Source organism: Epargyreus clarus, unplaced genomic scaffold, assembly GCF_041222505.1.
Source record: "Epargyreus clarus isolate Ecla_fem2 unplaced genomic scaffold, WU_Ecla_fem_2.2 ptg000006l, whole genome shotgun sequence".
NCBI lineage: Eukaryota > Metazoa > Arthropoda > Insecta > Lepidoptera > Hesperiidae > Epargyreus > Epargyreus clarus.
Genome location: NW_027332214.1, coordinates 5255039 through 5282093, shown reverse-complemented (window position 1 = coordinate 5282093; position 27055 = coordinate 5255039). Strand labels below are relative to the sequence as shown.

At 35.1% G+C, this 27055-nt stretch overlaps 1 protein-coding gene across 7 annotated transcripts in view; it reads left to right on the top strand.

Moving 5' to 3' along the window:
* pnt (ETS transcription factor pointed) overlaps positions 1-27055 on the top strand; it is a 188273-nt gene that overhangs the window by 98330 nt on the left and 62888 nt on the right. Inside the window, exon 1 of one of the 7 annotated variants that reach the window (XM_073073792.1) lies at positions 16824-17014. The exons of 2 other annotated variants lie outside the window; for them this stretch is intronic. The gene's annotated coding sequence lies outside the window, so the exon portion shown is untranslated. Of the gene's footprint in view, positions 1-16823; positions 17153-27055 lie in introns of those variants that run through there. 4 more of the 7 variants (XM_073073788.1, XM_073073790.1, XM_073073791.1 and 1 more) reach the window with 4 other exon arrangements.

Sequence of the window (27055 nt, the reverse complement as noted above, 5' to 3'; positions counted from 1 at the left end):
CTAAAAAATCTGATCACACAACACAAATGAGCAGAACTCACAATTTATACAATGAATTTAGTTTCAATCAAAAGAAATATTCGTAAACCTAAACAGTTAGTTAGTTTCTAGAGATGAAACCGTGCCATGAATCCCGCGGTGTACCGACACTGCGACATCCGTCCCACCAATTACGAGTACTCTCAGCGCACTTCCTTCCAAGCGAAGACGTACGGATGCTGATACTCGTTGATGACATTTTGTCTAGAATACATTAAACAAATTAAAGCTTCTCAAGAAATCACGGTGTATGCTTTCCTATGCTATATGTGTCATTCATATATCCAGATCCTATCACAAAATCAACTATGTCCAAAACATTTCATAACTTCATTGACGATGCAGTTTCTAGTTAAGAAGAAGTGCTTAAGATTAACGTAATATCTTTGAATTTGTGTACTTCTGCAAACTCACTTTAGCGATAAAAACCACCTACTCCTTGTTTAAAATAACTTTTTCTTTGTACTTGCTTTTATGAAAAGAGAGCCTATTATCAGTAGATTATATTACATAATAACGATTAGTTATTTGATATCCCATTGGAGTCAAGAACAGCACGGGTCCCCATTTAATATAACAAAAAATGAAGTCTTATATTAGGTACCAACAAAACGTTTACCGATCGACAAAACGATGATCGACCACGGATCGATTAACATGTAGATATCCAATAGCTATATTCAATCAAAGAAACGTATACATAACGTTCATTGAGGCGCCAGTCGTTTCGCACTTCTTTCGCAAGCCATCCGGTACCAACCTGGTCGAACCTCTGTCCATTCTGTCGCCATTAACAGTTCTGTGTGTTATGTGACTCATAACGAAACTGGTTAATTACAACGGAAATCAAAATGAATTAATAATCGTGGCATTTGTACATGCTGTACCAAAATATGCAAATGTATGAAAAGGACAGGATGTGTGTTACAGGATGAATGATATAATTTGTAGCCAAGCTCAAACTTATGACATTTTAATTAAAGCCATTGGTGTTTTATAAATTGTTGATTGTTTGTTATAAGTTGTGTGATTAAGCAATGTGAATTGAATGTTAATGTGTATATTATTTTCTTAATGCGCTTTTATCACCCAGTAGCGAATTAATGAATAAAGGTGGTAGAAACCTTTGTGGTTCGACTCCGGCGGCACCACCGCCACACCTATTTCTACCTAATAACAGCAGTGTTAGGCGCTGCTGTGTTCCGGTTTGAAGGGTGTGGTAAGGGAGACAGACTTTTCCGAGGCGATTCAGCTTAGTCCTCAGGGGTAGCGGCGCATCTGTGGCCGACCTCAGGTAGGAATATCTAATCCTATCTGGGGTTGATTACAGGTGTCCATGGGCGGCAGTAGCCACTTACCATCAGGTGGACTGCATGCTCGTCCGCTACTCCTATATTATAAAAAAAATGCCATCTGCAACGCGAATACTTATAACTTCATATTTGGGATCATACACACACTTAGATTTTTCGGACATTACATATTTATACTTAGAAATATAAAGATAAGAATTAGCATGTGTCGTAATTAATTGAAATGACAATAATTGCAGAACCTATAATTATGTCTTTCTTTTTTTGTTGCAAACCTTTGTTCTCATTTGGTCTTTATGGTTTTAAAAAAGAAAAATATGTAATGACACTTGCCTTTCTACGTTAATTTTGTATTTTATCATTATATGTACCATAATTAAACGCTATATAAACACCATGAGAACATAAAGTATTGTAGCAGTCGAAACACCTATTAAACTGAATAAAGCGTAAGTGTCATGTTTATGTAAATCCAACATCTGATGTGAACGGACATAAAAAACAAAACGCCAAATAGAGCACTACAATCAAGCGTCGACTAGCTAACACAATGTTTGTTCACATTTCTACTCAATTAAATGGTTCGCTTCATTCATGCTTAATTATTACGAATGCCCACGCTCCCAATGTAGGCCTAACTCGCCTATAAATAAAAGCTAATATTGTCCGTCCGTCAACCTGCTATACCACATTGTCGCGTCGAGTTTCTCATTTATGAATGAACTCACAGATCGAGCGACTTCCGGCTAACTGTTGAGATAGTACGACACTCTTCCTGGTTCCTGCTATGGTATCTTTAATTACGAACCAGTGTAAACAGACCGGCTCTCAGCAAATTGTCAAACGAATTTCACTTCGAACGTTCTGATAATAGAGCGCTCTTTGACCGACACCGGCCATCGATCGGACTCCATCTCCGCTTTATCGAAATCGCTCGAAATATGAATAAACATATTCTAAAACCCAGCAAGCGGCGTCGGTCATTGATTCATTATGAGCCATAATACCCCGTGATAAAGCACCAGATGGATTAATGTCATCTAAGGTGTTTGTAATCGCGTCCTGCGAAACTTGTTTTTTTCCTGCCTCCTTCCCGGCGTTTCACCGTTACGCAATATATCGTAAATAATTAGCGGAAGACGATATTCCCGTGTCTTATGGAGATGTCGACTTTCTGGTTTTTAGCCGGACGCTTCCTATCCGTCCGGCTAAAAGTACCTGCCGTCGATACCGAGCCCTCTCCATATTCGACTAGTTTAGTAAAACGTGATCTTTTATGTCCTCGTTAATATAGATGGTGGAAGCATTATCCGGTGGTGTCTTGAATGTTTATTTTTATAGTGAAAGTTTAGTAACTTTGTTGATGAAAATAAACTAGGTAATTTATATTTTTTGTACCTTCTAGGATTTTTTACTTTCCTTGTACATGTATGTACTAAAATGCTTGTCGACACTTGATGTAAAAAGCATATTATTGGGTGTACTTAAACGGAATCCGCTGATAGATGGGCATGATCAGCATTGCTGGAGATTTTATTGCCAATCCGAGCAATGGACGTGTGTTCACGTCCGCGCTTTTTGTTCCTCCTGTAAACGCTCGTATAACTTTTACCAAATTGCGCAATTTGGACCGCCTTGCGGCTTTAAGTGTTCGAAATGCACTTTTTATTTGTTCAATGCGCACATAATTTATTTCATGATAGGCATATCTTTAATGAGAAGGAAACAGTATCCGAAGATGTTAAAATGAATTAATTACCGATAAAATTATTTTTTCCCACGAGAAGTGTCTTGATCGCTCAGAGCCAAAAACCGCATATATTTAGGCTAGTCATAACAGTTTTTACACGTTACTTTTGATAGTTTTGATAGATACGACAGAATCAAATCATGGCTCGAGGGGCCAGATAAAGATGACCCGCGGAAGGAGATGGTTTCATTCACTTTTCGAGTGATGGAACATGATTGAGTGTGGTAGGTGAGGGGCTTGCTACATTGGTCGTGCTTCTGTTCTCACGATGGCGCTCGCGACACTCATTCGGCCCGAATTATAAATGTTGTAACACGGTTGAGACCGGTCTACTGGGGTTTTGACCTCCATTATGTCTTGATTTGTTGAGACCACATTTCTCCTTTTTTCAGTCTAACATATTAGAAAGGTAGCTCAATTTTGAAATATTATTAGTGCATAAGCAGGTTCATCATACAATTATAAGATTACATGATTGCGTTAAGAATATGTAATCTTTCGGCATAGATTAGTAAAGATTACTCACTCCTAACAGGAAAATGTACCCAGTTTTGAAAATTGAAATAGTTGCGTAAAAAGTTTTGCCACGTCTCCGTGCTAAAATGTCCCTAAAATATTTGAAATAATTATTTATTTATTATGTAAATTTCGCAGTATTCGTTATTTATTCGTAAATTTTCTCTAAAAATGTTTTTATTTGGTAAGAATTCAAAAGAAGAACTTACTAATAAGCCGTTTGTGGCTTCATTCAATTTCAAGGCGGCGAAGTATCTTTACTAATCTATGTCTTTCGGGTTAATTTCAAAGAAAAATCAAGAGATTCAATCAGTTATTTTGTTTATTACTGGAAAGATTGATGATGCTGGGATGAAATTCTAATTTTATGCATGTCAACGTTACGGTAGCCAAAAACGATGATTTTATCATACGTTAGATTTTATCGGCCTCCGCCGAAGCGACATAAAACTATCTTCATGTCCAATATTAACCATACAATTATGATCTTCTCTTTTATGATACCTCACTATATATATATATATATATATATATACATGAACTAACAGTTTATCGACTTTACTTTTTATGGATAAATAATATATTTTGACATACGTATATAGATTTTTAGGTTCCAAATACAAATCAATGAACAATGAACAAGATAAATCTTGTATAAGAATCTTTTTTGAGACATAAGTACTAACCATATCCTTAATACGCCTATCTATGAACCTATATCAGTATGGTAAAGTATATATTAAAAACCTATTCAGGAATTTTTGACATTAACTTTGTCCCTTACACTATCTCTTATTATATGTAGTTAACTAAATATGATAAACGTCTTCTAATCAAATGCGTCACAAGTAGAACCGCGGGTGAAAGCTACTTCAATTAAATGAAGATCCTCGACAGTAGACCACAGCATATTGTTTAATTAAAATGCCTTCTTACGAATGCACCTTAGTTTTAATGACTGAAGTAGCATTAGAGCGGTTAATATTGATGGAAGCAGTATTTCACGGTTTATGTTCTACGAGATCGTATGTATCTGATACGTATCATTATCTTATGATATCTGATAGTAAATTTAATTTTCTGTAATTGCCGTTTTAGATTAAGATGCCCGCTGGGAGTTTTAATGAGAGATTAGAAATAATTGTAAGCGTTTATATCGTTTTTATACAGTTTTTTTGCCATACACTTTTCACTGTTATTTTTTAATCAAAATTATTAAGTAACTTTATGTTATATTTTGTTAAATTACATAAAATCTTGCTAACTAATAGTAGTACCTATAGTTACCAATTGTATTATGAGTATTAAAGAACAAAACTATTTCTTTGACCAATTTATAACTTTTATTACTCCCACGCAAAATACAACTCAAACGTCAAAAACGCTGTTTTTCTTTTTTATGCTAACTTATACAATCGTACCAGCCAGTGACAACATAAATAAGAACTTATTATTATGAAAATAACACAAAATAATTAATTAGAATAATAAGATAATTTTAATAGATTTCTAAAAATTATTTCGTAGATATGTTATGTGCTTTTAACTGTTTTCAATTTAATAAAGAATGTTACAAAACATTTGCGAAATACACTTAAATCAACGTTATCATGTCGATCATTTTGATATTTCTAAAATATACCTATTGCCAGACAAAATTTAGGTAAATAGGTACTGACTACAATAAAATATTTTCTTACATTAACATATACATTAGTAAAGATACTTCGCCGCCTTGAAATTGAATGAAGCCACAAACGGCTTATTTTAGTAAGTTCTTTTTTTTAATTCTTGACAAATAAAAACATTTTTAGGGAAAATTTACGAATAAATAACTAATACTGCGTAATTTACATAATAAATGAATAATTATTTCAAATATTTTAGAGACATTTTAGCACGGAGACGTGGCAAACCTTTTTTAGGCAACTATTTCAATTCTCAAAACTGGGTACATTTTCTTGATAGGAGTGAGTAATCTTTACTAATCTATGCATTAATAGAAAAAACAATTTATTCTACCAATGTACTCAGCCATGATACTTAGCATATGGAATATTAATAATTGCATTCCAACGTTTAAATTCTTGAAACTGAATGAAATATATCAGTTGGGTATTGCACAAAAAAACCTATTGTGTCCTTATCGTGGTTTCTATGCATGGCGGGATTTTGACAGATAACATTGACATGGTTTCCCATAGACAATACGAGAGAACATTCCAATGATGTACCTAACGTTGAGTCATAGACAATTTTATGAATACTATCTGCATGTTTTTACAATTGTTGGGTCTTCCTAATTATTCTTACACTACTAATATGTGTAGGGTGGAAAATACAAGAAATAATCGCTGTCAAACTTAGAGACAAACAGTCTCGTTTTGAATATTTATGTAATCTAGAAAATTACTCATTTTATGATTTATGTGAAAATACGTATTTTTTTTAAAATACAAATACACTACAAGCAACTATAGGTACTTTAGGGACATTTACGAAATTATCTAACTTATGAGTTTAACTAAGTTAGGTTTCCTTTAAAACCTTATACACATAACACACTAATCAACATTACTTCCTTAAACAAACTCAATTAAACACACACATTCAAAAACTAAACTGCAGGTTTGAAATAAGTCTGCGTTCGCTTCATGAAGTTAAACTTTGGCATTAATACGTACGAAAGGCTAGCAAAGTGCTTTAGAATGTAAAAGATAAAGCCAAACCAGTACAATTTCATTCATGAACCAGCCCCACCTCCGATCTGCTCAATGAGCGTATCATTCATACATTTAATGAACCATACTTGCTACAGTAATTTATTCCGACACACATCACTTCATATGAATCAGTACTTGTGTTACACTCTTGGAGATTGTCGTCTGTATAGAGATTGTAATCTGGGATGTTTTGTAACTGATTGCCAATATTTTATAGTCTCTGCGTTATGGGTACGTGGTAAGTGCTATTAAAATACAAGATTTTATTTCTACGGGCAGAGTTACTAAGAGACACCGACTCTACTGTCATTGGATAAATCACTGCTGTGTTCAACTTTTGAGAAGATAAACAAGACGAACTCGTTTGTCTTAACTTCTAATTTTCCTGTTACATTCATTTCACATTCAAATCGCTTATTTGTTTATTTTATATTTCCTCAAGAGTAAAGTCTGTTTAAATTCGCCAATAATTCGTTATTATAATAGGTACACCTTTTCTAGGCTTTCTACTACATACTACTACATACTACTAATACCCAATGATAAATTAGTTCTTATGATTGAAAAATATTTGTTATTACCTTCATTCTTTAAAAAGTAACTCGCTTTGATTGAAGTTTTTTTTTATTTGTGAGTACCTGCTAATAGCAACAAAAATTTTCCCATGTCAGTCATTAACTCAAGATCTAGCCTAAAAAATATATTTTAGCTAGCAAATGAAAGAATTGCACATATCAATCTATCAAATTTTGACGGTTGTGTGCGCCAGCAAAAAACCTAATTAATATTCATAATATTCATATCATTCATGTATATATTGGCGCTGTCAGGAAATTAAGCGATCGTATATTTAAATATTGTGTGAACTTTACGACTTAATTATGTGAATCGAGTAACGGGATTAACAAATAATATATCTCATTATTTTTATTAAAAGTAGCAGTAGAGTCCACGTGATGGCTTATGGTCATCGCCCATGGATATCTGTAACCAACTCCATATAGAATTATGGGGTTCTACCTAAACCTGATCATAGATTTGTGGTCACTGCTGGGGACTACGGTCGTCACTAATGTAAGTTAATCGGCAGCAACACCTTTAAACCGAAACGAAAGTGTTCCATGCTAGAAATTGAAGGTGGTAAAACCCTTTGTGGCTCGACTTAGGCGGCACCACAGCCAGACTTATTTCTGCCTAATAACAGCAGTATTTAGCGCTGGTATGTTCTAGTTTGAATGGTGTGGTATGGGAAATATACTTTTCCGAGCCGTTCCAGCTTAGTCCTCAAGGGTAGCGGCGCATCTTTGACTGACCTCAGGAAGGTACACGAGATATTCCTACCTCCTATCTGGGGTTCATTGCAGATGTCTATATTTAAAACAAAAACAAACAGATAAGCGGAAGTGACCACAAGAAATAAATCATAAGACCCACATTCTTTACAATAGGTCAGACATCTCAGTACCTATCTATTGTACTTAAATGTGTTTATTTAAGTTGTGTAAAAGAATACGAGCAAACAAAGGCGTTGAGCATGTTCCGCTGAGGCCGTGTTGACACTATCGAAAGCAAGCTCAAACAGATCGGACCTCGTTTACATGTTGTATATTTCGAAAAGTCAATTTTGCAATTCGTGGAAAACATAACAGTTTTTGTTATAAAGGTACATTTTTTATAATATAAGAGTAGCAGACGAGCATGCATGTAGCTGATAGTAAGTGGTTTCTGCCGCCCATGGACATCTGTAATCAACCCCAAATAGATATTCCTACCGGAGGTCGACCACAGATGCGCCGCTACCCCTGAGGACTAATATGGAACGCCTCGGAAAATAATTCTTTCTTTCCATACCCTTTAAACCAGTACACAGCAGCGTTTAACTCTGCTGTTATGAGACAGAAATAGTTGTGGCGTTGGTGCCGCCGGAGTCGAGCCACAAAGGGTTCTACCACCTTCAAAATAAGCAAGCTATCCTTCTAAAGTTAACTCTCTCACTAAATTTGACTCTACATGAAATAAAAAAAATCTTATTGTATGTTTACATTTATAAAAAATAATGTTTACTTACTAAGTATTTTTGTAATAGATTGTCAAGCGAACAAAATAAATCAAATTTAATAAACATGCTACCAAAAACTATTAATAATGTTGAACAACATTACTTCTGGTTCAGAATATATTATATCGTTGATTTTAACATACAAGCACCTAATGCATATAAAGTTATTTATTATTAAATGTAGGTGACGACAAGATTGAAGTAACTGTTCATTTTTAGCTTATCTTAAAATGAATGACAAATCGTATGCAAATTATCGTTAATAAAAAGGAATTTGATGCAGAAATACAATGAATATTGACACAACAAATTGATAACATAATGTGTCTGATAATACCGCATATTTTATAAACGAGTATAGTTTATCGTTGCGGTCAAAAAAGAAACAATTACAAAAAAATGGAAAAAGGAATACAAAGAGTTACACTCTATTAGAGTAGAAGAAAATTTCTCATTGAAACATCATTGCATTTAAACATTATTGTAAAGGTTTGAACAGTGATAAAAAGCATAAACGCATACTAAACAAAATGTAAATTTAATTCACAGGTGTAGTAGATCTGATCTGGGATGGATCCGAGGTAATCTCCAATTCTATCTGGTGTTCATTATTATAGATGTTTGTAGGCGTCTGTGACCATTTCCAATCAAGTGGACTTCACGCTTGCTTGTTATTTCAATTTCGAATTAATTAATAAATATTATCTACAACTGCATTTATTAAGAGAGTCTCACGCTCCATTTACATGAATATTTAGTCCTTTCACAGAATTCAGATTGAAAGTACGCATCTTACTTTTTATATCAGAATTAATTTAAATAATATCTTTCACCTAAAATCCGATACGGCGATAATCAGCTCTGTTTACAAATATTCTCACGCTACTCCGTTGAGACACGTCAATAACCGAATCGCAAAACACGATATTCGCATCGAATTATTTCGCGGAGGCTTGTCTGATCACATATTCAGCCGTCTAGTTTATCTCGAGCTCTGATTGAATTCGTTGGCATCGTTTTTTGCGAGCGCATTGAATGAGGGTCATGAATGGTGGCGGATCGTCGTATGTTGGCGAGGCGACCGCGAGGCGTCGGCGGCGATGATCGCGCGATACGGAGTCGCGTCGCGCGGTGTCGCCGCGACATCGCACAGGCTTCCGTTCCCGCCAGCGACGCCGTGGGAACCGCTTTATTTTCGTATTTAAATACGACCCTCATTAAACTGGTTTCGCTCAAAATTCGCTGCCTCCTTTCGACGCCTTTTACTCAACTTTTTATGGTTCCGTTCGACATTTTACTGTTTGTGATTTTTTAAGTCTAGACTGCTCGAATAATGGCGGGATGAGGCTTGAATTACGCAGAATAGGACCGCGATTCTTTTCATTTCTAAGAGCTTGAAATGGTAAATGACGAATGCTTAACAACACATTGTACTAATATGAATATGTTTTATAATTATGGTAGATATAACGGTAGGACCTAAATGGGCCGGTCGTACATCAATTTTAATAGCGATGAGCGCAAAAAGTTACATGACGTATCATACATCATTGTAGATAATACAATAAATAAAGATCAATTAAATAAAGGTCCGTTATAGTAGATTGATGCTTTATTTAAGAAATGAATAAGTAATTGGTTTTGAGGTAACAAACAAGTTTATCGAGCAGGAAATTTTGCTTTTTAAGCTTTGCTCCAAAAAGGATGATTCAGCTACAATTTTAATGAAGCATTTGCCTAAATTTAAATACCTAATATAATACCGTTATAATTATACCACTGAGTAGGATAGAATTTTAACATCTTTGGACCAAATCAAAATCTACTCATATAAGTACCGTCATACATTTACCTACTCTTTATACCTAAAATTAATAGCCTCCTTGTGTCTATTTACGTACACTTAATTGTAACTACAATGGGTGCCTAAGAATAATGATCAGCTTTTTTTAGTTCATGTATGTCTGTCTATCGTATAGACAGCTAATTTTTGAACTATATCTGATGAAACTCTTACTGAAACAACACCTTTGATCTCTATTCTTTAGCAATTTGTTAAACACACGTATTTAGAATACAAATAGGTATATACCGCCAATAGCTACGACATAAAACGGACCCACAGAGAGAATACAATTAAAAAGGTTTCGTTTTTTACCACTTAGTATCTACCGGAACCCTAAAACTGCACGTAACATCATAAATAGTGTGCACTTATTTCGTGTTTTAAAAACCCTTTAATATATAAAACGTAATCATAATTTGATTTGGACGATTTAAAGTTAATAGATTTACTCATAACTTGTTCTCGACCAGTTTTTATAAAATAAACGGATCGTGAACCATTATAATAATTAATTAACACATGCGATTTATGTTCGGTGGCACCGATATAAAATATTAGAACGGGTGTTCGAGTACTTAGTTAAATTTATTTTTCTGAGTTATGGTTATGATTTCTTTTGGTAATAATTGCTGTTAAGAATTAATTAATTATTAACTTTAGAAAAATATTACGGATGTAATATTTTGATTTTTATTAGATGCATGTTATAAGTTACATCTATACCAATAACATTATACTTATATGTTATCTGAACTGTAACTAGATTATATTTATTAAGTCAGGTTTTGCTTCAGCTTTGCTCACTCACGAGCCTCTTTTACCATAGTACCTATAGAATACCCTATTTGTCAATCTTGATCGTACTCATAAACTATTTTATTTTATCAAAATTTTATTTTATTCAGCGATATTTGCATGAAAAAGTTACAAAGATCTTTTCATCTTTACAAAAAAATATAATTTTGTCCCATTTATAATATTTGTAAAATTTATTTGCCCAAAAAATATTTTTTATATTACACAAACTTATCAGGCTTAATTAGCTTCAATTGCTAAGAAGTAATTACATGTACAATGTAATTAAATTAAATTGTATAAAATAACGTATGTAGATAATTGGATTCAATGTAGAGTGCTTAAGATAGTCACACGACATGAACATTAAAATTAAATAGGGCTTTGAAACTACAATTTTATAGCTAACTAGCAGTGCCCATCTCTCAAAAATTAGTCGTACCAACTCAGAAATCTTCGTGGGCTCATGCAAAAAAAACTTTGCTAAAGATCATCGCATAATCTGATGCATAGTTTAGGATTCTATGTAGGACATACATACACACATTCATTTTTAACTATATAAAATCCAAAAAACCAAGTAGTAATAATTTAACTAATCAAAATAAGACGCTTTCCTACAAGATCCACATACAAAAGACTTAAACGCATAAACCTCAGTGTAACGCCTCAAAGCGGAAAAATGGTTTAAAGATAAGGTTCTATATTATCGTATTAATTATGTTAATATGATATCGAAGGGTTGCTCATGCTCCGTAATGGTCCTCACTTCCCCACGGTGTCGTCTTACACCGGATGACAGGTAACCCTGCACAAACGATAAGCCTCCATTCATACTCACTCGAATACCCACTCTATTTTCTAAGCCGTAAAAATTAACCCAACTTATATTCTCTAAAGCATCCTAACTTTGTTACTTTCCTCGAAATTGTATTTCGAAAACGACGAAAAGGTTACCTTGAGTATAGTTGATACTGTTCATTTTAGATCGGTTAGAATGGGATACCGGAAGGACATATTGTATAGGCCTTCGCTACCTGGTGATAATATTCTTTGTAAGTTGTGGATGTGAACAATTATGCATTGATGTTAGCGTTCGAACTTTTTAGTAACATTCCGTGTATAATTACGACTTGTTTTGGGTCCCGATAAAGATCCTATCAAAAAACATCCGTAAAGCGAAAACCTCCACGGTTTACTACGAATAAATTAATGGTTAACAGTTTAAATTAATTTAACACCGTTCGCCATAATTCAGAAGCATATAATTGCTATGTTACTTCGATTTTTGGTTTTTTAATATCGTAATAAAAGTTTCAAGTTATAAGTTTTTTTTGGATATTGCTACCATCTTTAATTAAATTGACTTACCGGTTTTACCCATAGAACTAACGCGATTGAGCGAGTATTATATTACATGTATAATTATTTTAGCTGATTTTTTAAAGTTTGAAGTAGTAAACGGGTATGCAATACACCATATGGTAACTTATCCAACTTTATATAGTACAAAGGTTAACTTTCCATGGCTATTCTTAAGAATTCTAACCGTTAGGGATTATGACGCGTCATATGTAAGTCAGCCGACATCTCCAAAAACACTATGTACAGTTGTTACTTAGTACTCAAATAACAAATTATATATACTACTAGCTGACCCGGCAAACTTTGTACCGCCTCAAAATCTATTTCTCAAATATATTTCATATAAACATAGCCTATGTTACTGGTGGATAATGTAGCTTTCGAATGGTGAAATAATTTTTAAAATCGGCCCAGTAGTTTTTGAGCCTATTCATTACAACCAAACAAACAAAGTTTTCCTCTTTATAATGTTAGTGTAGAAGTGTAGATTAAGGGTACTTTGAAGTACTTGTAGATTTATATGCATAATTTTTTGTACTTATCAAACGGTGCATATGCAAATGTCATTAATAAATTACTGAAACACAAATGCATGTTCGATGTTTACGTCACTGCAAGTGAAACGCATGTATGGTGTACGTGGCGTGTGTGTGTGTGTGTGTGTGTGTGAGGACGGGGAGGTGAGGGGGGAGGCACTTCCCGCGTAGCACCTGGCGAGCAGAGGTTACATGGTGCGGGATCCCATTGATTTGTAGCGAGATCTGACTTTATTAATGTGCTTAACCGCAGATATACCCTTTGTGATTCGATCTACTCGTACTCACCATATATATTAAATTTTACGTAATTTGAATGTTACTTTAGTTTACCAATTTGTTTACAATTTTGTCAAATTACACGTACTATGTAATAACAATGACATTTTCTATATTCCATTATAACAAGTTACGTCTTATTGCTCGGCTCGGCTCTGATTACTACCTCAATAGAATACATGACCGACCTAAAGGTTAGTGATGATACGAGTTTAGTGACTGTAGTCAATACTCTCAACTCCACATCGGTCTGACATACAGAGGGCCCCGGGTTCGATCCCCGGTCACACAGACATCTAAATGATGATTTTAGATTTCTGTTCTGTCTCGGTGTTTCTGTATTCGTCTTTGCATGGGAATCCTAGTGGGGCTGTAAGTTTTAAAAGCGTTCTATGATTAATCACCAAAAATTCTCAATTAACATTTGCCACAAGTACGTACTCGTATAAAATTAGGAAAACTATTTTAAACATTTCAAAGTACTTAGCACATCTTTTGCAAGGTACAGGCAAGAATCAAAACTGCTTCGTATTTTTTAAATAGAAACCAAAAATTATCACTGAAATTTACCATAAAAATATAAGGAGGAAAAACTACCATAAACAGCTCGGAGAGCTTAGCACATCTTTTGCAAGGTAACGGCAAGAACCAAAGCGCTTCGTATTTTATAAATAGAGACCAAAAATTCTCACTGAAATTTACCATAAAAATATAAGGAGGAAAAAATACCATAAACAGCTCGGAGAACTTAACACATCTTTTGTAATCGGCAAGAACTAAAAGCGCTTCGTATTCAATAAACACTGCCAATCATAATCTTTGCATTACTATTCCATCTCTGTATAGATGTTTGCGATTCTAGAGCAACCAATGTTTTTCTAAGCGGGTAATTTTGAGAAAACACTAAAACAATGTAATGTTGAACCTATCGAAGTATTCGTGGCGACAATGCCACATCCTTTGTTTGTTTTAGTGAAAGTCAATTGTTGCGTTGTCACTTGTTTGACCAAACTTTTGAAAGCATTGGCCAACGTCACGGTTAAGGATTTTCGCAACCAAAGTCTTAAGTTGCAAAGGGAAATGAACCCGCCCAATATGACTTGGTTTGTTACTGTACCCTTACCATGAGTTTTTACGTTTTGACAAATATTACTGTTTTGGTATGTGTTTACGTATTACCATACAATTTCCAACCAGTGCCCCTAGCGGATTGTGTCAGAACTTGGAAATTGTATGGGCCAATACGTAAACAAATACCAAAACAGTCATATTTGTCACAACGTAAAAACTCATGGTAAGGGTACTGACCGGTGAAGCGTGGTGGAGCGGTCACCATAACGGTCTCACGCGCGAAGGGTTCCGGGATCGATCCCCGGCAAGAACGATATCTGAACGATGAAATCTATTCCGAGTCTGGGTGTTTGTGTATTCATCTTTGTGTGCGTCCATGCCACCCACGACACAAGGAATCCTAGTGTGAGGCTGTAAGTGTAGGAAGCGTTTGTATATTTATATATATTTATTGTATAACCCGTGTTCTGTGTTCAGTTGGTCAAAAGAATCCATGGGCTTCATTGACCAGTTCATTGATCATTACGTTGCACATGCTCGTTTTCTACTTCAATCTTGTAGAAACAATGTACGAAAGCCTCTTATAGGGCTGATAATGTAGCCACGATGAAGTAACCAATTATAAATTATTATATAAGTTCCTACAGTAATATATTGTAAGTACAATCTTATATAATAAAGCTATGTGCAAACTGCAGTTACTTTGATCATAAACGTTTGATCGTTCGTAATTTATTAATAATGGTTCCTTCATGATTGTATTAGATACTTATAGATAAGCTTAGTTATGAGCTTTGGAGACACTTAAAGCTTTCAGGGTTTTCGAGAACGTATCATTTTAAATTTTGATTATACCAGCAAAGTATTATGACAATCAATATTTTATTAGTAATTAAATTAAAAATATCTGCTAGCTTACGAAAACAATGTACAGTCCGCGCGAAAATGCTAGTCCGCTCTGAAGTTGTTGCGATCAGGTGTAGTCATACAATTTGCTATGGCGACGCGATTCATTTCTATATTCAGAGTGGACTAGCAGTTTTACGCGGACTATACCTACCTACTGTATTTTATTAATCTAGCTAGCTTGCTAATCTCTATGTAGAGTAGGTACAGTACGCAAAGTTTAGAAGATTTAATTCAAAATTTATAGCTATTAAAATCCTACATAGGGGTATAATCCTATTTAAAGTACAAACAATTGTCAATAGCTTTAGAGCATAAAGAACGTAGAGTTTTTTAAATCACAAACATTTGAATCATTACTTATTTTTGCAGAGCTCAATTATTAAGCCTATTTGTGTCATTTCAATACTTGTTTCTTAGACTCAAAGTCTATTACAGTACTAGGCGCGGTGGTTACAGGCAGGGTTGTTATCGCCTGGGTGCGGCAAGGCTAGGCGCGTCTTTGTTAGCAAATACTTGCTTACACTTCACGACGATCGTATTTTGCATTTACTTTGAGAACGTAAGGTAACTACGTGCGTGAGTTACGTTGCTAATGTGCGTAATCGAATTTGCTAATGTGATCATTTTCTATGTTTCTGAAATGTAGCTCTGTAATACATGGAAAAGTGGTATAAGAAGTTTTTGTAATAAAAATTAAAGATGTTATAAGATAAAAGTTAAATTGATATGACGCCGTTGACTTTGTACTCCCAATTCATATTAAGAGTCACGGTAGAGCAAAAAGAGTAGAGTAGAGATGTAGAGTCCGGTTTAAAACAAAATATATCCTGAGAAATCTTGTATAATTAGTTTGTAGATATATAATTTTCGAAAATTTGTAAAGTGTGCCCAATAATGTTGGTCAATGTCGTGGTCAAACCCAGTCTGACGTGAAATACGTTAATAATGGGTCCGTAATTTTAGACCTAAATTCAAAATTAGGAATTTGTGATGTATATAAGCATATGCAAATATCAATTTGCTATTAAAAACTGCCCTTTTTATTTCTTGTATCAGCATAGTTTTAAACAAAGGCATGCCACTTGATGTTCTATGAATGACGTTTAACGGTTACCCTTTGTGATAATGACACAAAAACTAAAGCTCCTAAGAAATACTCCCGATGGATTCACAAGCGCAATATTTACTACGCCGCCTCCTGTCCCTTTCACTTCCTCTACGACGACAACCTGTGTCCGAGCGAGACTGATTACGTAAACCGGCGGGCGAGACAGGGACGGAGCATTCATTCATAACCGAGTCCGCCATCCGGTCTGCGTTCTGATCAATCACTTCATCTCCTTCTAACGCGCAGTCTCCTCTCGAGTGCGAGCAGGTGGCACCGGATGCATAGCGCCGATCCGTAGCTTCAATCGGAAGCTCCTTAAAAAAATATTGCACTCTCTCGCCCCGACCGAAAACGTATCTCTAGTCGCTCCCGGGCGCCGCGTCGTCGCAAATCGTAACAAATATCGTATTAAATGTAAAATTACCATTTAATAAGGGGACAGTCGCAATTGGTGATTTTCGTAAGCTCACTGGGAGTGAGACGTAGCGAGCTTCGCCCCTCCGCCGGCGCCCATTCAGAGGCGAGTAGTCGCGCACCGGCCGCAGACACGCTCGCGCGCGCCCTCACACCGACCTCTGAAAACTCTGGATACCCGATACCGAATTTGAAATGACCGGTCCGATACGCGCTCCGACTGTGCCCAGACAGTGCTCCGTAGTGATTTCTCCGATTGCCAAGTGCTTTTGAGTGTGTGACGCCGAGAATGTACGAGAAGTCGCCCTGGACACTTTTACAATGCCCCAAATTACATTAAATGGGTAATTGCTGCACGTCATTGGATAATGGATTCAGCTCATGTACCTATTACATTATATCTGTCCTTCTAATATGCGTGGGTTGCTGGTAAATTTTGCACTTCACTCCCGATTCTCTTTGTTTTATATTGTTCCATTTAAATATTTAAATTCAACGATGCGTTTCTGCCTTCATGAGATGAATATCAAATTCTGGTTGTAATAATATATGACATTAACGATAATTTTGTAAACTAGGTACAATAGTACTGAACGCGTATACATATATACGTACTACAGTAGTTATATACACTTTGATAACAATTAACCGAAACCGAAATTATACAACAATGTTCATTGACGAAAAGTAAAACGAGGTTAAATTGAAGCCGTCATATGTATTTCAGCTCATAATAATATGCGCTCGTATTTACATTTATGTAAAACGTTAATATTTCGCTTACAATGAACTCCTTTATTTCTTAAGAACTATGTTTAATAACAAACAAAACTTGCACTTTGAAATCCTTTCGAACCCCGTTCGAATTTTCACGAAACGTCAAAGTTCAAATATAGAAAACAAAAATTAAATATACGCAAAAATTCAAAGAGCGGACCTTAACTCAGTACGAACGTGTACGTATTTTATCCTTGTGTCCTTTTAAAATTGTCAATAGTGAGAATTCCTCAAGACACGCTGCGGCAGGTACTGCGTTATCAGCGGCGCGCTCGTCGCTCGCCAACGACCGTGGGAATGAAAAAAGCGTGTTAAACAATAGCACCAGATAAGAACATCGTCAGACCCCGTTTAGGGCACCTTCCAGTAATTGCGTTTTCACTCGCCAGTGTAGCGTAGCAACGCACGTGTAACATTCGACGGCGATCGATGAAGATCGAATAACGATTAGTTTAGTGACTTTAAGGATAATTAAAACCATTAACGAGGAATAGAATTGATAGGTACAAGAACATTCAAGTAACTTTTCCTTATTTTCTGATTATTAAAGATCAGTAACTTTATTAGTAAACGGAAGTACCTCTTATGTCAGGACTATCAACATTTTTTTAATTTGCCTATGGTTATGGCCGCTTCTTTTATCTATGGCCCAATATCTAGTACTCAAATGTAGAGCTCTGTCTAGAATTCAGATAGCTTTCTATATTAGTTTTTAATTTTCTTAAATTACATCCAGTTTCACATCTTTGGTATATTTAATATAGCTAGGTATATCTAATATACGCTACACATAATATTAACATGTTTCACATTGTAGTTGATATCACTCAAAACATCAATTTGTAAACATATAGCAAAAAATGTTTACGAGATCGATCGATAATCAGCAATCACATAGCCTACCTATATCATTCAAGCCATACGTTTTGATACAATCAGTTTTGTTTAAACTTAAAGATAAAGTGCCCTTAACATTTCACAATCAAGTTGTTTCATTGTATGTGAATTGTATTGCAATTTGTTCTCGATATAACGAAAATAATCGCCGCGGGGTTTAAACGCACCCTGCACCCTACTCTGCGACGGATACAGGTGTAGTCTGTTTATTTGGCCGCCATCTTTAAAAACCATAGACACTCCACTTTTTTCTTTCTTTATTGGCAAATAAGCTATTTATATTGTTGATATAGGTCGTAAATAAAAATATTGCGTTTCCGGTTCTCGTTCCAGATTGTATTGTTTGCCAATTTTTGTTTTTTATTGTTTATGACACTCCACTTGACAGTTTAATTTATTTATGCATCTTCAAATAGTCGTGATGCATGTAACCTAAAATATGCAGCCATGAATCACGAATCAATTGTTTATTTAAACTATTTAAACATAGGTTCACAGAATTGCGATTTGTAACTGAAAGTAAACATTTTCATGTTTTCCTAGCGGCCCACATTGATTTCGTTGCTCAATACTTCTAATACAACAAACAGTGTGAACGCTCAGCCAATCAAATTTTATTTATTACTTACTAATATATTAATACGTTTCGACGCCCCATATTATATTGCTTTTTACTTTGTTTTGCGTATGTAGATTGTTTTACATGATAGTTTTTAATTAACGTCATTATGATGTTATATATTTAAAAAGATGTCAGTGCAATAGCGCATACCTACTTATTAAATTACATGTTAGATAGGTATACTTTTTACTCTAAAATATTAAGTACAATTTAATATCGGAGTAACCGTAAATGAATCAAATAAATTTAATTTTTATTGAAATCCCAGCAATAGCATAGACAAAAAATATGTCTCTACTCTCTACGGGCTCATATCTAAAATAAAAAATTACATTTCTCCCAAACTTGCTACTAGATGGCATTGTTTCATCATTTTTCTAATAGCATTGAAGTCTTATAGAGCTTGTCATTTTTAAATGGAATTCCATGTTGTATGAACGTTCGGTAAACACCAAATTTTCGCAGCCAGCCAACCGTAGGTACCACTGAATCAACAAAGAAGCAATATTTTACGCTTAGTAATGTACATTTGAATTTAAATGTCGAACATAGTCTCGATTGTTAATAAAAATAGTTATTTTTAGTTCTTTCTTTACAATACATTATAATGTGAAATAATACTTTACAGGAATAAAAAGCAAGTATAGCTTAATGGTATGGATTGTGACTATAAGTTAGGAGTCCAAGGTTCAAAGGTTGTGAAATGCATGCCTCAAACCTAGAAAAAACTTAAAGGAATATTAAGTCTTACAATACACGTGCGTATTCATGAAGAGGAGGATCATACCCAACATTGAAACTATAACCAGTCGATAAATATTAACGTGAAATATTCTGTAGACAGCGATCAACTAACTATTGTATTTGTCCAAAACTTTTTTGAACTCCACCACCCAATATTCGGTCATATACATAAAAATCGTACAAAACTTTAATTAATCGACGCCCGTATAATAGGCGTCGATAAATTCACGAGTTTCGGTTGTAAAATATTTTTACCCAAACGTTAACATCCTGTTAATAGCTACTAATGTCACGGTGACATAGCTCCGACCTAATTTCACGTTGAAATGGGTTTTAACAAGCCGAGTAAATTAGCTCCACCATCTACAGTAGTAAATATGAGCCATAAAATCCAGTTTAGTTCTATAAATGCAAAATTAGAAATAGTAATTCATTTCTATAAATAATTATCTGTGACCGTTTTCAGGTAGGATTCAATTTCTATATGGGTTTGAATATTGATGTCTTTTTTTTTATTTACAAATTTGTGTACACAGAGACATAAAAAAGGCATTAAAAAAAATATAGTACAGAGGACTACTTATTTCAATCTGAAATTTCATCCAAGGTCTTTGGGTGGCAGTTACTTTTTAACATCAAATAGATTATAAGTTTGCTTTTCCAAATACGACTGTCCCATTTACTAAAAAGGAATATTTCTATTAGTATTCCAATAATCCCACTGTTGGACATCAAAACTAACGCTTCAGTTTTTATTTTATAAATACGGGAAACGGTAATACAACTTTTAAAACAAAATATAAACAAAAAACCTATTAAAGTGTTCACAACCAGTAATTGTTTTGTTTCAAAACAAAAATGTTACATAAATTGGCTGTGACACTGAACTTAACCTTATACCCGCTGATTAACATACAAAAGTACTGAAAATACATACATTTGAATGTCTAATGGACGCCCTGATATACCTATATTACCTATCCAAAAATAGTCTGTAAATTTAATTAACTACACTAGTTATTGTGTCAGAATCATTCTTGCTCTTAGGCATTTGGATTCTGGATTATCTATAACAATTAATTATCTATAAATAGATAAAGACAAAACAGTTTTATACCTGTCTCTCCTGTGTCAGTCAACCGATTTTATTTTTCTGTTTGGTAGCTATTAATGCGTGTTTATGTTGATAATATTTTTCAAAATCCATAATTATGGTCAAATTTCAACCACTGGAAGAACATCAGTTAAGATAATACATTAAACCCATTTGAAGATGCATTTATTTGAGCAATCCGTCAGACGAAAGTTCGTCCAATGTTACAACAACCTCGTAAAGTGCGGCCATTTTATCCAGTTGAGATCCAGCTATTATCCCGCCCACGTCTTAAAATAAACATTAAAATTTGACTGCGGCCCGTGGAACGTGAATTTTCCTGATTTTTCTCGCGGGTGGCGCTGCGCATGCGTGGGAGTTGGGCGGCGTTCGCCAATCGCCGGCAAGCCCGCCCCACGCTCCGCTGCCGAGCACGCCTCGACGAAACCACTAACTTCATAAAACACCCACCCGATACTAATTAAACTCTGAAACTCACATTTTCACGATAATTATAATATTACTTTCACGGGCTGCGGTTACTAAAGCTCGCTGTCATGACATCAATCCTATAAAGGAACGTCGAGGTTCTAAATTACAGTACTGTGTCATAAAGAACATAATGTGCGTGGAGCAGTAGTTATCATACGGGTAACACGGAGTTGGGAGTGGGTTCGATTCCCGGCCACGCCACCGCCATCTAAATCGATTTCTGTTTTGGGTCTTTGTACTTTGTGTATCCATCTTTTTGTGTGTCCATGGCACCTACGACAGAGAAATATCTTAGCGTGGACTTAGGAATCTAGAAAGCATTATTTTTTGTAATACCAAGGTAAACCTTTATTCCAAATCGTCATCACCTTTCAGAATACCTAGCGATTTTCCTCCATGTAAAACATCTGATGGTATCATAAATCACGGTTTCGAAAACGAAATTGGTGCGAAAATCTCCAAATCGATTATGGTTTGGCACGTTAGTTTGATACATGCCGAGAATCTGTGCCGTTCTCTTTGGAAATACGTCATTTTATCAGTTCGTTAAATACCGTCTTACGTGTACTATATACCAACCTTTCGTCATTAACATGTATATTTAAAGCAACAAAAATGGGGGCAAATTCGTAGTACTCGCGCCCTAATCGGTATTAGTTTCATAGACGTGTCGGTACTCGGAATGGGCGATTTTTTCACAACCAAATGCGGAGAAACCTAGAAAAACTGCCATCAATCAAGTGTTTTTGTAATTTGCACCATTTGTAAACGCACTAGCCATACATGTGTAAGCAGTAATGAGTACATAATTATTTATTATAGAACATTAATCGGAAAACGCTTTTCTGGGCATACGTGGTGATAAAATTGGCATTCGTTGCTTTTTATGACATAGTAGAGACATTAAAAATTAGATCATATTAATTATAAAAGGAGATAAACAGGCTCTGACACTTTTTAAACGTGCCCTTTTATGTTTATAAAAAGGTATAACCTTAATAACCCCGTAATATCTACCTAGATAGTTTCGTATATATCGATGTAACAGCAAATCAATAATAGGCTAATGATTCAATTGATCAGACTTTTCTGGTGTCTAGAGATGCGACGTTCGAAACCCTGCACCTTCGATCTTTCGAAGTTCTGTGCGTATACAATTTGCAAATTTGCAACAAATTTGCTTCAACCGTGAAGAAAACATTGTGAAGAAACCTTTACCTCTAAAAATCTTTAAAAAAAGTAATAAAAGTATTATATTATATAATGTCGAGAAATCCGCACTTCACCAGCACGATTGACTATGACCTAAACTTTTACCTGGAGATAAGACCTGTACCCTGCAGTAGACCTACAACGGATTACGACGTTGTAACATGAGTAAGATGAAATAGAAACAATAACGTTACAGTAGCGATTGACTCTGTAGACTGTACGTCGTCGTCATAATGGAGACCGCCTAACCGATGTAATAATTGATTGGGCAGAGGTCAAATCGATTGTGGGATGCCCATCTATTACAATTTATCTTTAACACAGATTTTAGTATAATTGTTTAGTCTAGTAAATATTACGTTAATGTTTACTTACCACGTTTTATTGCAGACTGTCTAGTTTCTGACAGTAGATAAAATCTAATAGTCATGAATAACGCTACAAAAATAAATACTAGTTTATCAGAAAATATCAAAAACATATTACCAAAAGATCAAGGGGTTTATTAGAATTTACGCCAACGTCGTCGGTTTCAGATCAATCACAAAGACGTTGTGTTTGTTACATTCAAATCAACCGTTTACGCACAAAAGCTAGCATTCTATCACATAATCGTATCAACACCGAATGTTATACAAGCTAGCATTGTTCTACATTTGAAGCGAAGCGTCACACGGTTCGCCGAAGCATCCATTGTGTTTGTGACAGTGTTTGTTGATGCGCGCAAAACCGCTCAAAATCTCGCGAACGGCCCATCAAAACATTGCCGCGGGAAACAAACGTGTTTTCGAAGACGACTCCGAGCTGAATATATTGAATTCCACTCCGACTTTTTTCAAACTAGCGGTATAAAATATAGTTTTTCAAACTATATTTTATACCGCTTGTGGTAGATGTTGATTGTTAAAAATCATAAGGAAAAATCGTTACGCTTCCTTCATTGGACTCTTAGTTCCTTGACATGACATGAGGTTGAAGTACTGTAGAATGCGTAACGTAAGGAAAAAAGCGTGGTGCTTCATCCATGCCACTTTTCTCTTTCTTTTTCTATTGTAGTATGCGAACGTATGTGCGTACGAATATAAAGATTCGCAGACGAGCATCATACACGGCCGTTTGCATAACATTAATAGTAAGGGCTGAAAAAGATCTTAAACTTATTTGTATTTGCTCTTATTTATAATAATACGTGAGATAATTTCTCTTATTGCAATTTTGAAATAGTTAAATAATTTCGTTCCTCACGGGGGTCCCTACCGCACACGTATTACCCAATACAAAAGCCCTTATTAATTTAATTTCGTCGTGAAGTGACTTATTTGAACAAATATGCGGGTGCCATCCAATCAAGGGGGTCAGAGATGAGATAGAAATTAGATCTGACCCCGGCTGATCCCGCAACGTAATTGACACCCAGCGCTTAGTGTAAGCCGCGGGGTTTAATTAATGTGGCAGGCGTCAACTCGTCTGAACATCAAAGATTTGGCATCCCTAATTTACGTTATTTGCAAACTACGTTGTTCGTTTGAACAGTTTTGTTTTAATGAAATTCGGCTGTTTACCTGACAGTATGAGATTGGTGATAAGCAGAATGGAAGCGTTCCAGCGTAATTCTAAGGTACTCGTTCCTCACATTTCCCAACACTTTTTGTAATTGCCTTAAAATATACAGGTATTGTACGTACTTTGTACTGTTAGACAATTTTTGCCTACAAGATTGTATTGTCAAATTTCGACCTTTAGTAGGCATTGCATAGATTAATTAATAATGAGTATAAATGCCCTTTTCAATACTTCTAATGTTACTTACATTGTTAATTGTCAAAAAATATTAAATGTCACACGCATACATTAGGAGTGTATCTACATTACATAACCGACAGTACTGCGCAGTATACAATATACTTATGAATAATAACACAAATTTAGTACAGTTAGTGTCATAAGAGGAGGGGTGACAAATTGGGCGCGACAATCGAGTTAGTTGACCCGAGCTCAATCTCGGTGTCACCGGTCACGTGGTCAACAGCGACACTGCGACATCGACTAGACCACATCCATGATGTTTATACCTAAATAGATTCCTTATGATACCGATGATACATTTATTTCCTAAGTCTTTCGTTAACTGAAAAATATTTACAATTTTAATTAAACTTACAGAAAATTAAAAGAAATAAATTAAACTATAAATATAAAATAACTTATTTACAAAATTTACACATATACAAAAATGAAAAACGAAAATATAAAAACAAAAACACTACCATAAAAAATTGTCACCATCACTGTCTTTGTGCAAGGTTCCCAAGACGCTGGCAGCTTAATAGATTTCAAATGAACTTTCTGCACTACCTCAGCTCATTACTCAAAGACCACGTGCGATTTATTAGATAACTATGCCTTTTACATTTTTATGATGTCATTATTTCTTATTGAGATACGTATACATTCCTTGTTAACTATATTAATAACGAGCTTTTGCCCGCAGCTTCGCTCGCGTTACGAAGTAATATTTACATCCCCTATTTTATCCCCTTGGTGGTAGAATTGATTAAAATCCTTTCTTAGCGGATGCCTACGTCATAACATCTAACTGCATGCCAAATTTCAGCCCGATCCGTCCAGTGGTTTGGGCTGTGCGTTGATCGATCACTGTCAGTCAGTCACCTTTGAGTTATATATATTTAGAAAAACATATCATACCAAATTTATGCTCTTCAACCCGTACACCGATAAATATGGAATTTGGTATATCCAAGTACTTTTTAAAGAAGGTTTTTATGCAAACTATTTTAAGTTAATTTGTCATGTTACGATCACCTACTTAGCTTATTACAATTACTCCACAGCAGCTATTTATATATATGATCAAAAAGAAACGTTCGTCTGTCTGTCTGTGTATATGCCCTTTATGTATTACAAAATTGATCAATAAAATTTTGGTAATGTATGGTTGGTCCCAGCTTGTAAGATAGAATACTTTTTGACCCGATAGATGGTGCTGAATCCATTAGATTATAAAGAACATTTTGTGCTGTTGGTTCGTAGTCCTCTAAAAGCCAGTGTAATCGCTATTACACCATTGTCCCCTAATATGGGACGGCCGAGCCAGTGGCATTGAATGCATTATTACAGCATAAAGAATCTTAACCAGTTCAAGTGTCGTGAAGTACTTACTCAATACAAACTGCTCTTCAGTCTATTAGAGCGGCTTCACGCTGATTTCTCATTTTATATTCAATATATCTAAGTATTTTCAAGAACTGCTTGGACGCAGTCATGTTCTCAAAGTTTAAAACCTCTTTCTCCTCTTTTCAGGATTCCAAAATTAAAAATATTATCATAATACCAAGTAGATTGCCTTATTCTACTGTAAAAAAATTGTGCATACAAAAATTTTACTCGAATCTTGTAAAATTTTTACTAAAATTAGTAGTAAACCGTTACAAGTTGTAAAGTATTCTGTTTAACTCATATGCACAGACAGCCCCTCATAGATATTGATGCGGTGTCTAAATTTGATTTTTATTGGGATCAATTCCTCGCCCCCATCACCGCTAAGTAAGTTAGATTGAATATTATGTACATACATTATCTTCCGCTTACATCATCGTGCGCTGAGCTGCAACTGACTTTTCGTTCCTTTATCTAAGCATTTAAAATTTTAAATACTTGTAGTTAACACTATAAATAGTCCCTCACAAACCGTTTCTCGGAAACCCGACAATAACCGTGTGAAACTGAGAACGAAAAAGATGATTAAAAAGCGCTTAACCAACGTTAACCATTACTAATATTCAAAGCTTAGAAAGATTATTCACGATAACCCGCTACTTAACCAATTTCGACCCTTCGACAACAAAACGGTTATTAAAACGAAATAAAGATGTTTACTGGCACTTAACCCTTGAACCGCCACGAGAGGAATCGGCCCTCGATGGGGCGTTACTTATTAAAATGTTTTATTCATAGAATTAGATTACGCCTAGTAGAACTCAAACAACTTTATCAATGTTATGATTAAAATTCAAGAGTGCGTGGAGGTATTAAGCGACTAACGATTATAAATTAACGATAATTGTTTATTCAAGCGGCATATTAAATAGTTTATTAGGTGAGCTGTGTACAACGTAGAGACAAGTATCCTTACTAATAATATAAATCCGAAAGTAACTCTGTCTGTCTGTCTGTCTGGTTGTCTTTTCTTCATGCCTAAACCACTGAACCGATGTTAATGAAATTTTGTACAAAGATAGTCTGAAACCTGAGAAAGGACATAGGACTACTTTTTATCCCGGAAATCCCACGAGAACTAGGGATGGCGATCTAAGATCGATTAATCGGAGAATCGATCTTTTGGACTAAAAAAATGATTATTTTAATCGATATTAGTAAGGATTCAATCGTAAACTATGCATTTGATCAAGTGATGATCTTTAGCAATTTTCGACAAATGGCGCCACTGTCGTTCCAATGAAGGTACAAATTTTAT